Source organism: Hippopotamus amphibius, chromosome 2, assembly GCF_030028045.1.
Source record: "Hippopotamus amphibius kiboko isolate mHipAmp2 chromosome 2, mHipAmp2.hap2, whole genome shotgun sequence".
Classification (NCBI taxonomy): domain Eukaryota; kingdom Metazoa; phylum Chordata; class Mammalia; order Artiodactyla; family Hippopotamidae; genus Hippopotamus; species Hippopotamus amphibius.
Window position 1 is genome coordinate 206,718,651 of NC_080187.1, and position 16,873 is coordinate 206,735,523.

Sequence of the window (16,873 nt, forward strand, 5' to 3'; positions counted from 1 at the left end):
CTCCCCGCGCCTCGGCCGCCGCCGCCGGGGGAGGGCGCGCCGGGCGTCAGTGGCCCGGGGAGGCGCGGCGCCGCGGGCGGGGGCGCGGCCTCGGGGGCCCGAGCCCGAGCGGGGGCCGGGGCCGCCGCCGCCGCCGCCTCGCCCGCCCCTCCATCGCCATCTTGGGCGAGCAGCCCGGGCGGGGGCGCCCAGCGAGCGCGGCCGGTCGGGCCCCGCCGGGGACCCTGGGCGGCGCGCTGGGACCTGCGCCGCGCGGGGGCTCTGCTCTGCTGGGCTTTGCGCCCCTGAGCCTCGCCCTGCCCGGCTCGCCGTGGGCCCCCCATTTGGGCAGCTTGTTTCTGCGTCTGTCTGTCTCTTCGTGTCTCTGGGTCTCGGGGTCACTTGCTGCCTCGGCGTCTCTGTTTCTTTTCTCTGCCGCCGCCTGTGGGTTTCCAACATCTCGGTTCCAGGCTTAGTGGAGGCAGGTTCAAGGCCTCCGTGTCTGTCCCGATGACCCCATCCTGCCACTTGAGCCAGTCCGTACCAGCCCGGGTCCTTGCCTGAATCCTCGTTAACTTCTCCACCGACGGACCCGCTGAGGACTTGACGGTTCCCTCCTCATCACCATGTTCATTGCGATTCCAAGCTGATGGCTTCTCTTGACCTCCTTCTTTTCCTCTTGGAATAACCAGCCCCAGCAGGGTATTTACTCTACCCCAAGCACTGCCATACTCAGACCTCTCTGCAGCCCTGGGAGAGACAAGGAAGGTTTGACTGCTCCCATCTTACCCGCAGGCCAACTGAGGCTGGAGGAGGTGAAATGACTTGCCTAAGGACACGAGGCTAGGGAGCAGCAGATGCAGGACCTGAACCCTGGTTTTCTGACTCCAGAAGGTCATTTCCCACTCATTCTTCAACTGTGCTTTCTCTGTCCTAGCCAGACTGGTTGTCTTAGTATCCCACAAACATTTCTTTTTCTAAAGCCAGGGGTTCAATCATCAGGCAAAGGGTAGGGAGAGGAGTACAGATTGAATGACCCATTTAAGGTCCTTTCCAGGACCGAGATGCCACGGTTCTTCATCCCCTCTCTCTCCAGTGTTCCCATGACTTAGAGCCATTTTGTCTCTGTACCCGGTAGGTACCTTACCTATCTGTTGCTAGCTAACCCTTAATAATGACCAGCACTTCGCAGGTCTAAAGGCAGCTGGCATTTACTTATTTATTGCCAGACCCATCAGCAGTCCTTGACTTAGCTTCTCTCTCCTACTTGTTTCTCTTAGTGATCTCATCTGGGCATCAAGGCTTTAGATTACATCTTTATGCTGAAGATGCCTACATTTATATTTCAGCCTGGACCGTCTACCCTGAACTCCAGACTTGTGTATCCAGCTACCTGCTCAACATTTCCATTGGCTAACAGGCATCTCAAATGTAACATGTCCAGGGAATTCCCTGGTGGTCCAGTGGTTAGGACTTCATGCTTTCACTGCTTGGGATGCTGCTTCAGTCCCTGGTCAGGGAACTGAGATCCCCACAAGCTGAGCGGCTTGGCAAACAAATTTAAAAACAAAAACAAATTTAACATGTCCAAAACTGAGCTCTGATCTTCCCTATTAAACAGTCTCCCCCATCTCAGCTCCTAGCAGCTCCATCCTTCCTGATGCTCAGGTCAAGGACACTGGGACCATCCTTGACTCTTCACTTTCGCATCCTTCATGTTTACCTTCCTGCTACCACCTTGATCCAAGCACCATCACTTCTCATCTTGGATAGTCACAGTAGCCCCCCTCACTTGTTTCTGTCCTTGTCCCCCTTCAGTCTTTTCTCAATATAGCGTCAAGAGTGATCCTATTAAAATGGGAAAGAGATCTGTCACTTCTCTGCTCAAAACCCACCAGTGCCTCCTAGCTCTGAGCAAAAGCCAACGTCCTTCTTATGACCGGAAAGCCTGTCTGATCTGGAGGGCTGTTTCTCTCTGACCTCACCTCCTATGCCATCCCCTTTGCTCACTGCCTCTCCAGCCACACTAGCCTCCTTGCTGTAACTTGATAACAGCCAGTCCCCTCCCTCCAGCCTCTAGACCTTTGCCCAGCTAGAGAAGGTCTGGCGCTCTATCCCCCACCCCTCATATCCTCACAAGTCCCCCCACGCTCCCTATATCCCCCATCTTTCTAACATGCTCTCTGTCGGCGGTCCCCAACCTTTTGGCATCAGGGACCAGTTTCGTGGAAGACAATTTTTCCACGGTCGGGGTGGCGGCGGCGGGGGGGATGGTTTAGGCCATAACGCACATGGTGGGGAGCAGCAGATGAAGTTTTGCTCACTTGCCCGCCACGCACCTCCTGCTGTACTGCCGGTTCCTAACATGCTTGAACTGGTACCCATCCACAGCCTGGGGGTTGGGGACCCCTGTTCTAGGTTTTACTTATTTTATTTATAGTCTGTCCACCCAGGCCAAACTTGGGGGAGGCAGAGAAAGCTTCTGGAGGAAACAAATATTTGAACTACTATAAGCAGAATGTAGGAGGTGTGAACTGGGTAGGAGGGCAGGGCTGGGAGATGAAGCCAAAGAGCAGGCCTTGCCTGTTGCCTAGAAAGCAATTGATGACTTAGCTGTCAATCCAATGGATAAATGAACATCAAAGGTGTCACCACATAAAGGGTGTCACTAATTCCAGAAGCCACACGCACAAATCCAGTTAATTTCTCTGCATTCACGTCTTAGCACACAGGCTGTGGAGGGGAGCAGGTGTGAGGAGGGACAGTCTCAGGCCGGCCAAATCCAGTGTAGGGAATAAGAGCCATGGTTCTCATCCTACCTCTGTCACAGAGTTGCTCTGGGACCTTGGACAGCTTCCTCTCCCTGAGCCTCAGCTGCATCTTTGAGGAAAAATAAAAGGCCTTCTAACCAGGAGTTCCAAAGAGTTCACACCATTAAAAGTGGATACGGCCCTGGTCTTAATTTCTTTCTTGTTAAATCAATCAATAAAGTATTCTATTATTTTCCCCTTTCAAATGTTACCGTGGCATATCTCCAGGTGTGGGTGTGGTGGGTTTCATGGGTGGAGGGCCAATGGACCACACACTGTCACAGTTTCTACCGTTAAACAGCTTTTATTGTTTTCAACCTTAGTTATTTATAGGTTTTTAAATTAATAGCCACGTTGGACCATGAACTCTATGACAGGATGTACGAGGAGTCCTGATGGCTGAACTACAAAATGGTGATGCTGAGGGCAGAATGATAATTTTACAAATTTGCTTGCTGTTGATCACCATCCGAAAAGAATGTTATCGTCTTCTACTCAAAAGTCATCAGCGATACCAACTGTAAAATAGATAGTCAGTGGGAAGCTGTTGTATAACAAAGGGAGTCCAACTCGAGGATGGAAGATGCCTTAGAGGACTGGGGCGGGGGGGGGGGAGACGGGGGGGGGAGTCAAGGAAGGGAGGGAATATGGGGATATGTGTATAAAAACAGATGATTGAACTTGGTGTACCCCCCAAAAAATAATAAATAAATAAAATTTTAAAAAATTAAAAAAAAAAGTCATCAGCGACGAGTATGTCAAAAGCCAGTGTTTAAAAAAATAAAATCTAACGATAATTCAATCTACTTTGGCTTTTTATTTACCAGAAAGTCAGGCCAATTATATCTGTAATATGTTATGTGTTGAGAAGTACTTCTCAAGAGGTCCTAAAATCTTTTCTTTCACATTTCAGAAATAAAACTCAAAATTTTTAGGTTTTTTTTTCACTTTAGCACAAAATACAATCATAAAATGAAAGCAATTTTTGTCTAACTTTTTTTTTTTAATTTTATTTATTTATTTATTTATTGCTGTGTTGGGTCTTCGTTGCTGCACACGGGCTTTGTCTAGTTGTGGCCAGTGGGGGCTACTCTTTGTTGAGGTGTGCGGGGTCCTCATTGCCATGGCTTCTCTTGTTGCGGAGCTCGGGCTCTAGGCACGTGGGCTTCAGTAGTTGCAGCACATGGGGTCAGTAGTTGTGGTGCACGGGCTCAATAGTTGTGGCGCACGGGCTTAGTTGCTCCTCGGCCTGTAGGATCTTCTTGGAGCAGGGATCGAACCTGTGTCCCCTGCATTGGCAGGCAGATTCTTAACCACCACACCACCTAGGAAGTCCCAATTTTTGTCTATTTTTGATCCTATAACATGATGAAATTTCAACGTACATTTAGCCCCCATCTAGTATTGTTTGTTGACTAAAATCAGCACCCATCACTTTTTTTTTCATATTTGTGTATTCTCTTATATATATATATTTTTTCTGATCTTTATTGGGGTATAATTGCTTTACACTGTTGTGCCAGTTCCTGCTGCACAACAAAGTGAATCAGCTGTATTTATACATATATTCCCATATCGCCTCCCTCTGGAGACTCCCTCCCACCCTCCCTACCTCACCCCTGTAGGTCATCACCAGTCATCAAGTTGATCTCCCTGTGTTATGCAGCAGCTTCCCACTAGCCATCTATTTTACATTTGATGGTGTATATATGTCAATGCTACTCCATCACTTCTTAAATAGGGAAGAGTGTTTTTTAAATCATTAGTTTAATTAAATATGTTAAAATTGTCCTCAATTAACAATACACTTATAATTTTTTTTCTTAAAATAACTACTGTGAGATAGTTTAAGAGAGAGGTAACATCTTGGGGACAGGTCAACATAGGGGTCCAGAAACTGGGAAAAGGCTAGAAGACTGCGGTTTTTATTAGTTTGACCAGGTGCATAGGATGCTATCAAATAAAGAGAACAGAGGGAAGAGCCAGACAGAGGAGAGGGGAGATAATTTGCTTTTTTAATATCTTGAGTGTGAGGTGTCTGCATGGCCTGGCATCCAAGTGAAAATGTTAAAACCCTGGAAATGCCTTTTTGATCTGAGCAGAGAAATCAGAACCAGAGAAATTATTTTGTGAGCTAGTACTTCTATCGGAACATCCAACACACTTTATTATAATATACTTCATTAAATTGTCTGGCTCTACCGTCATACAGTAATTCCTTGTGGCAGGAACCATGTGTATCTTGCTCCCTCTTGTTTTCCTAGGATCCAGCACAGTGCACAGCATATAGTAAGACCCCAGTGAACATTTTTTAAATGAGTGTTTAAAAAAAGTTACTCCTTTATCATATACCATGCAAAAATGGTGAGAGTTTCAAGTCACTAAGGGAGTTCTCAAGGTAGCATATTACTGTGAAAGGGGTTTGAGCATCAAAAAGTGTTGTCAAGCACTTGCCTGAGTAATCTCTAAGATCTCAGTAGACTCTCTGACCCTAAATCAAGAACTTATGGACCTCTTGATCTGTATAATGAGCAGTGGGGATCTGTGGCCTTCATGTCATTCTAGAATAGATATCAGAATCTACTACTGCAGTGATTTAAAAATACAGCCGCCCCTCATCCCTCAGAATCTGTGGGGGATCCGTTTGAGGACCCCCCATGGATACCAAAATCCATGGATGCTCAAGTCTCATATAAAATGGCGTAGTATTTGCATATAATGTACATACAACCTCCCATACATTTTATTCTTTTTTAATTTTTTTTATTTTTTTATTTTTTACAATAAACTACATATATTTAGAGTGTACAATTTGGTATCCCAATCTCCCAATTCATTCCCCGCTGCCAAACCTCCCCGCTTTCCCCACTTGATGTCCATATGTTTGTTCTCTACATCTGTGTCTCTATTTCTGCCTTGCAAACCGGTTGATTTGTACCATTTTTCTATGTTCTGCATATATGTGTTAATAGACGATATTTGTTTTTCTCTTTCTGACTCACTTCACTCTGTATGACAGTCTCTAGGGTTATCCATTCTCTAAAAATGTCCCAGTTTCATTGCTTTTTACAGCTGAACTTCCCATACATTTTAAATCATTTCTAGAGTACTTATAATACCTAATACAATGTAAATGCTACATAAATAGTTTTTTGGTTTGGTTTGGTGTTTGTTTGTTTTTGTTTTTGTTCTGGCCGCTCAGTGTGGCTGGTGGATCTTAGTTTCCCGACCAAAGATTTGAACCTTCACCCTTGTCAGTGAAAGCGCGGAGTCCTAACCCCTCGACCAGCAGGGAATTCCCTATAAATAGTTTTAAATACAATGTAAATACTATGTAAATAGTTGCCGATGCATGGCAAATTCAAGCTTTGCTTTTTGGAACTTTCTGGAATTTTTTTTTTTTAAATTTTCATCCGTGGTTGGTTGAATCTGCAGATATGGAACCCCAGATATGGAGGGTGTACAAGTTCTTTGACATTCCTTCCTTTAAGTAGAGTCTACTTCCCCTCCTTTGAATATGGGAGGCCTTAGTAACTCATTTCTAAAGGATTGAATGTGGTGGCTTCTGAGGTGTGTCATAAAAGAAGCTGCAGCTCCCACTTGGCTTTCTGTGGGGGACACAGGCCTTTGGATCCCTGAGCCACCGTGTAAGAAGTCTGGCCACCTTGGAGCTGCCATGCTGGAGAGACCATGTGGGGAGACCCTGTGGAGAGAGAGATGCTGGAGGAGCCCCAGCTGTTCCAGCCCAGGAGCCAAATGTGTGAGGAAACCTTCCCGATGTCCAGCCCTAGCCCCTGTCTGACTGCAACCACATAGGAGACCCTGCGACCAGTTAACCCCCAGCACTGTGAGAAACAGTAATAGTAACACATGGTGGTGGTGTTTTACAGCACTAAGCTTGGGGTGGTTGCTTTTTATTACTAGAAAACCAGAATAGCTGCTAGAGTCTTTACTATGTTGGGTTCACTACTGGAACCACTTGCTGCCTCTTTCATTCATCCCCCTTTGAGGAAGATACAAAAGGTAGATATGTTTAGAGTATCTTCACGCTTCATATTCAAAACCATCTCCTACACTACGCCTCTGCTCAGATCCTCTGAGCCAGGGGGGATGGGTCTTTTCTCACCCGAAGATGTTTTCTCACCCCTTTCTTATCAACAAATGCTAATGGTTTTGTGGAATTATGAAATTATTTTAATTTTCTTCTTTGTGTTTTTCTATGGTGTTTGTTTTTTTTTCCAAACTGTCTACATTGAGGGAATTTCCTGGCAGTCCAGTGGTTAGGACTCCCTACGTTCACTGCTGAGGGCTCAGGTTCAGTCACTGGTCAGGGAACTAAGATTCCACAAGCCGCGCAGCATAGCCGAAAACAAAGCAAAGCAACACAAAACAACAACAGCAACAAAACCAAAAAACCCTTCCTCTAGAAAATAGAAATGGTAATGAAAAAGAGACCCTGAAAGGGTATATAAAGGAAAGAATACAAAGTACAAAAAAAAATTGTCTACATCACACACATATTTTTGTAAACAGAAATAGTAAATGTAACTTAGGGAAAAAATACATACAACCTTCAGTTAAGGATGATGAAAAAGTTCTGGAGATAAATAGTGGTGATGGTTGCACAACAATGTGAGTATAGTGAATCCCACTGACCTGTACACTTAAACATGGCTAAAATGGTAAATTTTATGTTATATATATTTTCCCACAATAGAAAAATATATACAATTCCTTAAAACTCTATTTGAGTCTCAGCTCCTTCAAGGTTACCTTCCAGTCCTCACCGATTTGTTCTGTACCACTCAGTTGGCACTGGATTATTTCTGCCTTGTACAGTGATTTCTTCATTTACATGATTCATTTATCTCAGTCGTGTGTGATTCACTTATCTCAGATGACACTGGAAGCTCCTTGAGGGCTGCAACTGGGATTGCACAGGGAGTCATGCCTACAGTACATTTATAAACCAATTGCCTGGAAATCAGAATGTATTTGCCTAAAGAATCAACACTACAGAGACTTTCCTAGTGGTTCAGTTGTTAAGACTCCACACTTCCACTGCAGGGGGCATGGGTTCCATCCCTGGTCAAGGAATTAAGACCCTATATGCTGAGGGGCATGGCCGAAAAAAAAAAAAAAAGAATTAATAGTACAAATGATGCCTATGTTCCCAGACCAGCCAATCAAAACCTATTAAACTCATTAAATATGTGAAATGTATACTGGCAATGAAAATGTACTTAATAAAGCATTGAAGATACTAACAATTAAACAAAACAGAAAAATCAGTGGAAAGGTTGAGTTTGGGATTGAATTAGTAATAAACACGTACATTTTTTAAAAAAGATAATTAGGTAAAACAAAGTTCTGCATGAATGAAAGTGATTCAAAGTTTATTACATGACTCATCTCTGAATACATTTACATAGTTATAATGATGTAAACACTGAATAGCGATCTAAGTAGAATTACAATAGAAACTACTCTATTGAAAAGATGAGGGGGGTGGGGAGTGTGTATGTTTGGTGGAAATGGGAGGAAAAACCGCTAAATTCTAATCTTTCACAGTAGGACACCACTAGACAATGAATAAAAATTGAAAAAAGATCATAGAGTAATATTACAAACATGTTATTTAGAGATTTGTTTTATTTTTTATAAATAAACTTATTTTATTTATGTTTTATTTTTGGCTGCATTGGGTCTTTGTTGCTGCTGCACACGGGCTTTCTCTAGTTGTGGAGAGTGGGGGCTACTCTTTATTGTGGTGCTTAGGCTTTTCTTGTGGAGCATGGGCTCTAGATGCATGGGCTTCGGTAGTTGCAGTGCATGGGCTCAGTAGTTGTGGCACACAGGCTTAGTTGCTCTGTGGCATGTGGAATCTTCCTGGACCAGAGCTCGAACCCAAGTCCCCTGCATTGGCAGGTGGATTCTTAACCACTGCGCCACCAGAGAAGCCCCTAGAGATCTGTTTTAGAACTTGGCTCCTTAAGCTATGTGCCTATGTAACCATGATAAAATTAAAACAAAACAGAAAAAAAGGTGATTCAGGTCTCTGTACTGTTCAGATGGATACCCCCCTACCCCAAAGCATCCTTCCTCCACAGCTCTCTACACCACCTTGCTGAGCCCAACAGCGAATTCCTGCTAGAACCACTGCTCTTCCACACCCACTTCTGCTCAAGGTCAATTGCCCCAGCAAGCCTGGGATTCGGATGGCTCTCTCCGGTCCCCTTTTATGAGGGCCCCTGCATACCCAGCGCAGAGGGCTGAGACCGGCTCTCTCCCGAGGTCTCTAAGTGCTCTGCCTACAGATGGACACCCTGACCATGGCAGGATGGGAGCACTGTCTTCAGCAGAACTGAAGGCAGATGATGTTGGTCACATTGTCTACCCATCTTTGGAAGCTGCACCCTCCCTGCTGGAGACTGTGTCTTCCCCCAGTGCTGGGGGCCAGAGTCCTCCCACTGGGCCTGTCCTACCCAATAGCCTTTTTCCTCCTAACTTTCCCCATTAAAGTATGTTTATTCCATGATCCGCCCTCTCCTCTGGTCTCTCATACAAACAGCCTGTTGAGGTGAAGCCAGCAGAAGAGCAGGGGGCAGAGGCGCAATCCCCTAGGCTCTCATTGTTCAAGGCCCTCACACTCCATCCCAGCACTCCCATATTTTCCTATCATATCCCTCCTGGCCCACGCTCAGGTTCCTGCTTCCCAGTGTGCACTTCCCCAACTTTATCCCCTCATGTCTGTGTAAAGTATTCTTTGCCTAGAATGACTTTCTCCCACCTGGAGAAACTCATTCCTTAACACCTAATCCAAATACTGCCTCCTTTTTACGGCCCTTCCTGACCAACCTCTTCTCCACTACCCAGGGAAAACAGTCACTCATGTTTGTTGACTGCTGTGTGCCAGATACTAGGAGCTTTGCGTGTGTTTTTTCATATTGAAGCTCATGGCAACTCCCTGAAGTAGTACCATTATTACCTGTATGCTACAGAAGAGGAAGGTGAAGCACAGAGAGTTTAAGTAACTTGCCCAAGGTCACACAGTAGGAAGTGGGTCAGTGGGAGACAAGAGGACAGACTCTCTGGGTCAAAGCCCACAGTCCTAACTGCTGTCCTGCCCTGCCTCCTGAGGACTCACACAGAACTCAGTACTCGACATCTCTTTCTTTGTACTGATCTGCTTTTTTTTAAAATAAATGTATTTATTTATTTATTTATTTATTTGCTGCATTGGGTCTTCCTTGCTGCACGTGGACTTTGGTTATGGCGAGCAAGGGCTACTCTTCATTGCAGTTTGCAGGCTTTTCATTGCGGTGGCTTCTCGTTGCAGAGCACAGGTTCTAGGCGTGTGGGCTTCAGTAGTTGTGGCACATGGGCTCAATAGTTGTGGCTCGTGGGCTTAGTTGCTCAGCGGCATGTGGGATTTTCCTGGACCAGAGATTGAACCTGTGTCCCCTGCATTGGCAAGCAGATTCTTAACCACTGCGCCACCAGGGAAGTCCCCCTAACCTGCTTTTGTTTACACATCTATCTCCACTTCTGGATTGAGAACGCTTGGAAAGTAGAGAATGTGTCTGACTCCTCTGAGCATCCCCAGATCCCTGAATCCTTCAGCATGAGCCAGGCCATGGCAGCTACTCAACTCATGCCACTTGCTCAAGGATGAGTGAAGCCAGGATTAGCATTCTGCTTCTGCACTGTGGCCCTGGGCAAGGCACACAACCTCTCTGAGCTCTCATTTCTTTCTCTGGAGAAAATAAAAACCCATAGGGGGATAATAATACTGCCTAACTGATGTCTCGTAGCTTATTGTGAAGATCAAATTGAAGATGATGCTGTCATGAGGAAGTATAGTGTAAGCGGTGGGGCACTCACCACACAGATGTTAGCAGTTGGTATTCAGAGGGAAATGTGTCACCTGCTCACAGGTAAAACACGTTATCCTAACAAGGGTCTTACAGTTAATTACACCTTCTTCCAAAGTAATGTGTAATTCTGGGAGTTCAACCTTGGGTCAGGCAGATGGGAAGTATCTGAGGTCAAGGCAGCGTCCGGTCACCCCCATGGGAGGCTTCTGTACCCACCCTCTTTACTCATGTTCCAGAACCTGCTATTCTCCCAAGATCCCTGGGGCTGAGTCATGTTCCTCTCCCCACCCAGCATCTATCTTCTCCCCGGGCTTGGGCCTGACAGCTCAAGTCTTGGAGAGCAGACTGCTCCCACTGGCAGCCCGGCACTCCTTGGAAGAGATGAGGTCAGATCAACGGCAGAAGTGCCAACTTGAACTTCATAAATCACTTCTAACATGTTGGCCTCACCACAACTCTGTGAAGAGGGTATTAGAACCCCACTTTAGAGTCCAAGGTCAGAGAAGCAAAGAGCTTGCTCAAGAGCACAACTGTTGGACTTGAACCCAAATCTATCAGATTTCAAATCCTCTAGTCTTTCTCATGTTCTCCCTTTTTTCTCTGGGCAAATTCAGGGAGATTCATATCCAAGACCCACCCAGTACAGGCTTTCTGAGCTCAGTATGAGCTCAGTCCCCAAAGGAACTCAGATTTCAGGCAAATACTATACTTCCTTGATTCTAAGATGCATTCTTCTTTTTAAAATTTTTATTTATTATTATTATTATTATTTTTGGCCTCACCTTGCAGTATGTGGGATCTTAGTTCCCCGACAAGGCATCGAACCCATGCCCCCTGCATTGGAAGCTCAGTCTTAACCACTGTAAGATGCATTCTTATTCGCAGTTTTATATTTCTAATATGGAGATCTTAAAAGTGGTAACATCTGAGATTTTAGGAAGTTTAGTAGGTGTCCTAGAGACTGCATTCAAGTGTCTCTGTTCAGCTACCAACTGGTTCTTTGTTTTTGTGGAAGTCACTTTACCTGCCTGTACCTCAGGTAATTGGTCTGATTTTTGGTACCAGCTCTGCCACTTGACATCTATGTGGTTTGCGGTCCTCTCTGGGATTCAGTTTCCTCATCTTTAAAATGATGGGAGGGGCCACTGATTTTTGACCTCTTCTTTTAAACTGCAGAACAGGTTTCCCCAATCATATATAAGTAAAAAGCTAAGTTGTTGCTCTGGATGAAAGAAGGGAGGGAGGGCCTGGGACCCTGTGGTCTCCTCTACCCCTGTCAGGGCCACCTGGGCAGCACAACCTCGGCTTCCTCACTTTGGCAAATTTCTCTGTTAAGCTCTGATTTGGGAGAACATTGCTCTGGGAGGTGAAAGAGCTAGAAGATCTGGGCTCAAGTGTGGACTATCTTTAAACAGCTGAGATGGCTACAGTATAGTCACTTACTGGCTCTGGGCCTCAGCTTATCATCTGTGAAGTAAAGCAGTAGATGAGATGATTTCTAAGAATCCGTTCTGGCTCTGACATTCCATGAGTGCACGCTTTCATTGCTCTTCCTCAAAGGTTGTAGATTACTCTGGTTGTACATTAGGATCACCTAAGCTTATCAAAAACTGTTAAAATATGGCCGACCTCCTCCCCACCGACCATGTTGATGTAATTGATTCCAGGAAGGACACAGACATCAGCGTTTTATAAGCTCCTCCGGCAATTCTGACAGCAACCAGGGCTGAGAAGCACCACTCCTCCAGACCTAAAGCCTCAGTGGGGGACAAAGAATAAAAATTCCAATCACGTTTCAGAGAAGGAGTCCTAAAAGCTTAAATCTGGGAGAATTTGGTTTCTTTCTTAGTCTTTCAAATGAATTGGTAGATGGGTGCTCAGGAACCCATCCACTATCAATCAGATAATCCTAAGTGGGGAAGGTCAAAATATTTTTTTCATTTAAAAATTTTTTTGGTATTTAAGTATCTAATAAGTGATTCCTGCATATCTGACTATAGTAGGTGTGAGGGGCAGAATTAACCAAGTGTAGTGCCTACTCTCACAGTTTGTAATCTAACCGCAGAAACAAAATCAGTGGCAAACAGTATGGTATAAAATTAAGTGCTAAATCTAAGATAATCTTTATTGAGCACTTTTACTGCATGCCAGGCACCAAGTGCATTATAGTATATTAAACAAATTTCATCTTCACAATAACCCACTGAGGAGGGTTCTGTTATTATTCCTATTTCTCACCTAAGGAAACCAAGGTTTAGAGGGTTATGTAAACATGCACAAGCCTATAAAGCTAGCAAGTAGCAGATGCAAAGGTTGAAGCCAGGCTCCAAAGCTGATGCTGGTACCATTTTGCAGTATCACCTACGTCAGGTGGGGAGATTCCCATATAAGCTTGTAGGGTGCCAAAAGGAGCCTGGGTCTGGCCTCAAATCATGAGCTCTACTAATTGAAAGAGGACAAGAGGAAAACTTCAGGATGCTTGTGGGTGAATGAAGAGCCCAGATGAAGGAAAGTGAGGCTGGGTCAGGTGATATAGGGTCTTGAATGTTGGGTACAACTTGGATTTAATTAGGGACTGGAGTAGGAAAATGCGAATTTATCATGCCTTTAAGAAAGTGGCAGTGTCCTGCCAGGTGTGCTAGTGAGGTGGGAGGTGAAGTTGGTCCTGAGAACCTGTTGAAGGCAAGGGCTGTGTCCTCTTAATCTTTGTTTCCTCATGGCCTTCACAGGCCTGGCACATGATTGTTACTAAATATTTGCTGATTGAGAGTTGTGAACTGCTTCTTTGAAGTCACTTGGAATTCTTTTTTTAAAAATTATTTAAGACAAATATTGTATGCTAACTCACATATACGGAATCTAAAAATGGTACTGATGAACTCAGTGACAAGAACAGGGAAGCAGATACAGGGAATGGACTGGAGAACTCGAGGTATGGGAGGGGGCGGGGGGTGAAGGGGAAACTGAGAAGAAGCGGGAGAGTAGTACAGACATATATATACTACCAACTGTAAAATAGTCCGTGGGAAGTTGTTGTATAACAAAGGGAGTCCAACTCGAGGATGGAAGATGCCTTAGAGGACTGGGGCAGGGAGGGTGGGGGGGAATCGAGGGGGGGGCGTCAAGGAAGGGAGGGAATATGGGGATATGTGTATAAAAACAGTTGATTGAACCTGGTGTACCCCCCAAAAAAATAAAATAAAATAAAATAAAAAAAAAATTATTTATTTATTTTATTGGCTGTGTCGGGTCTTCATTGCTGCATGCGAGCTTTCTCTAGTTGCAGCGAGCCAGGACTACTCTTTGTTGCGGCACATGGGATTCCCATTGCCGTGGCTTCTCTTGTTGCAGAGCACAGGCTCTAGGTACGTGGGCTTTAGTAGTTGCACATGTGGCCTCAGTGGTTATGGCTTGTGGGCTCTAGAGCACAGGCTTAGTAGTTGTGGTGCATGGGCTTAGTTGTTCTGTGGCATGTGGGATCTTCCCGGCCCAGGGATAGAACTCGTGTCCCCTACACTGGCAGGTGGATTCTTAACCACTGCATCACCAGGGAAGTCCTCACTTGGAATTCTTAATCTTCACTTTCTACTCCAACCCAGCATGACATTACAGGTCCTAGACTGAGGTAGGAGCAGTGACAGGAATGAGGAAGAATGGACAGTTGAGACAACGAAAAACAATTAACTGATTAGGCAACACGTCACTAAGTACCCAAGGAACTACAGACACTGGCATTCACATGCATGTTGGGGGACAGAACTACAACCACATATGCCCAGGAACCAACCCAACATGGAGAGTCCATTTCTCAGAGGAGCACTGTGGTTTCAAGAACCTACCTTGGCCAGAGGACCTTCTTGAAAATAATTGTGACCTGTGAGGAGAACGTTAAACTATTCCTTTCTGCAGAGTGCTTTCCTAGTGAAGAGGGGTGAGTTGGGGCAGTGGGGGGTGGGGGGGAGTGGATTCCTGAAACTGGTTAAGGACAACTATCCTAATCGTTCCCAAACTTCTATTTCAAGAACTCAAGTTTGGGAGCCAATTTAGAAAGTGTATCTTTCAGTAAGGAGCACACAAACTCAAAACTCTCATTGCCTGTGTCAGAGCTGAATCCCCTCTAATCCATTTCAATGGGAGTTCAACCTCTTCCAGGGTGGCAGGGCCAGGGTACATCTGTGGATGGAACTAGGCTGATTAACTTATTTAAATCCCCATAATTCCCCAAACCACTCCAAGCCCAAAATAAAATTATGGTTATGAGATCCTCGTACTGCAGTTGTTTCAACTCTGCTTGCCTCCAAAACACCAAAGGATCAATCCCTGTTTCTCATAACCACTGCACGGGTGAGGTCAGGCTAGAGGGACGTCCAGGGGCCTCGAGATCATACACTTGCTCTGACAGGACTTTGGAGCTCTGGAGCCTGAAAGCCACTGGGGAAGTCCACCGTCAGCACAGTCTTTGCATGATGCTTATGGCCAGGTTGAAAGCTGATTTTTGATTAGCAATAAATCCTGGCTGAATTAAAGATACCAAAGTAGTTTGTAAAACTTCCCCATCTGGAGTGCCATAAATGAACTCTATGTATGCTAAGGTATTAATCTCTTTAGAGTTTGGGTGGGTCTGGCTAGTCATTTCTGTCTACAAACAACCTCAACCGGCTGACCCAGTGTATCTCAGTTTATCCCAGAGTCATACAAATGTCTTTTTTTTTTTTAATGTGTCATGAGGTAAAAAGGATAGGTCTATAGCAGTACCCTGTTAAAAGATAATTATTTCTAAAATTTTTTGTATACAAATTAAGTTTAAGACCCTAATATATAACACAGCAGTTTTTTGGTTTGTTTTTTATTTATCAGCTGTGTTGGGTCTTCGTTGCTGCACACAGGCTTTCTCTACTCTTCGTTGTGGTGCTTGGGCTTCTCATTGCGGTGGCTTCTTTTGTTGTGGAGCATGGGCTCTAGGTGCGTGGGCTTCATTAGTTGTGGCATGAGGGCTACAGTAGTTGTGGCCCACAGGCTTAGTTGTTCCATGGCATGTGGGATCTTCCTGGCCCAGGGCTTGAACCCATGTCCCCTGCATTGGCAGGCAGATTCTTAACCACCGCGCCACCAGGGAAGTCCCAGCACAGTTTTCTGTTTGTTTTTTTTTTTTTCTTTGTTTGCTTTTTTAATTATCCCTTTGAGAATCTGACAATGCCAAAGCCCTTCTCCCCAGAATGCACCGCCACTCATTCATGCAATATTTTGCATACAACTTCAGAGGGTTATAGAATCCAGAATGAGGGTCTGTTCTGAAAGGATTATCAGACAAACCCAAATTTACTAATTTTAGAGGGGTTCATCTGCTTCTTTCCCCCACCCTTTCTCTAGTACAGTTTCAAAAGACCAGAGAATTGTCAAAGAAATCTCTGAAGAAAGTATTATACTGAACTCCCTTGAAATTTCCCGGGGAGCATGCAGATACCACTGTCAACTCCAAAAGGCACTCCAGAGAAACTCGTAGCTGCTCAGGGAGGATATGCTAATCATTGGCTCCAAGCTTCACCTACCCCTTTGATACCAATGCTGGGTGTTGGAAACCCTTACAGGTACAAAGCAGGTCTCAGCACCTCCCTTTGGGTTTGGATGCATTTTTGGTTATTGTTTATACTAGAAACCCCATGTAATCACTTTGCAGTATCCATTCTCCACTGCAAGCACATGAACTTGTTTGTGTGTATTAATCACTCACAGTTGCCACTCATCAAGGCAACACTGTACAAATGGGGAATGGGGGAAAGGGACATATACATCAATTAATTTTAGCAGCATCTTTATTGCAACAAAGAACCTGTAATAAAATGCAACAAAACTAATGTTTCACTTTACATGATTAAAAGCCATGTAGCTGAAAATGAGAAAACCCATAAACTTCCCGGAGTGAGACATGCAGTTCTTTTTATACAAGTCAATGCTTAAAACAGCAGGCACTTTATGTTCTAAAATTAAAGACCTGAACTCCAATTGTGCTGAATACAACATAAATTTGTATTTGGGTTATTTAAAAACAAACATACAAACACTACTTTTTCTCTCTCTGAGGGACTTCTCAAATGACTACCTAGAACTGTCTCTTGACAAAATAAGAAAAGCAGGAGCCAGCACCTTGCACTAACATGTCTCCATATTTTAGGCTGCAAGAAGGACTAGGTGAAGCTGGGTGGGGTT